This window comes from Penaeus chinensis, chromosome 14 (genome assembly GCF_019202785.1).
Source record: "Penaeus chinensis breed Huanghai No. 1 chromosome 14, ASM1920278v2, whole genome shotgun sequence".
Taxonomy (NCBI): Eukaryota; Metazoa; Arthropoda; class Malacostraca; order Decapoda; family Penaeidae; genus Penaeus; species Penaeus chinensis.
In genome coordinates, this window is record NC_061832.1 from 14207280 (window position 1) to 14208381 (window position 1102).

At 25.3% G+C, this 1102-nt stretch overlaps 1 protein-coding gene across 1 annotated transcript in view; it reads left to right on the plus strand.

Annotated features, from left to right (window-relative positions):
* LOC125032471 (dynein light chain Tctex-type 1-like) overlaps positions 1 to 328 on the plus strand; it is a 7128-nt gene extending 6800 nt beyond the window's left edge. Inside the window, exon 3 of the mRNA XM_047623619.1 lies at positions 1 to 328. This exon is cut by the window's left edge and continues 1808 nt beyond it. The gene's annotated coding sequence lies outside the window, so the exon portion shown is untranslated.
* The last annotated feature ends 774 nt before the right edge of the window (positions 329 to 1102 follow it).

Here is a 1102-nt window from a genome sequence, read left to right on the forward strand (position 1 = left end):
TATTCATTCCATTTATTTCCGATTCATGCTTTCTCTTCAGATGAATATTTTAAAAGACGTTCTCCGGCTAAGTCATTCTTGTGATTCGGCAAACAAGGACTAACCTTGAATTGCTGGAATGTACGTGATCAAACAGTGAGTATTTGTTAGACTATTTCCTGTGTATATCACCTGTTATTTGAGTTTTCTCTCGCCATATTTTTATTCGGAGAAATGGATTCCTCCTCAGTAGCTGTTTATGCAATGTTTTGAATAAAATGTACTTCACCTGATATACAATTTATATGTCCAAGAGATTGTTGCTAAGAGAATAAAAGGTAACAAGTAACTCTTACTTTGTGATTAACTTGTCACTGGTTTGTTTATATTTGTCTGACAATATAAAAGGGCAGGCTGTTTATCCAAATAGGTGCAAATTGGATACAAAGAAGCATGTAGTTTAGAGAAATGGGGATATCAATTGTAATTTTATTTCAAGTGTGATGGAAAGTTGTGATAAAAAATGTGTATATATATATTTTTTCCTTTTCTTTTCTTTTTCATATGTATGTATGTATGTATGTATGTGTATACATATAAATACACGTGTATATGTATACATATATACATAAACACATACATATATATGTGTGTGTGTGTGTACATATATATGTGTGTATATATATATATATATATATATATATATATATATATATATATATATGTATGTGTATATGTGTATATGTGTATATGTGTATATGTGTATATGTGTATATGTGTATATGTGTATATGTGTATATATGTATATGTATATGTATATGTATATGTATATGTATATGTATATGTATATGTATATGTATATGTATATGTATATGTATATGTATATGTATATGTATATGTATATGTATATGTATATGTATATGTATATGTATATGTATATGTATATGTATATGTATATGTATATGTATATGTATATGTATATGTATATGTATATGTATATGTATATGTATATGTATATGTATATGTATATGTATATGTATATGTATATGTATATGTATATGTAAATATATACATATATATTTATATATTTATATAATGGATACACACACACACACACACACAC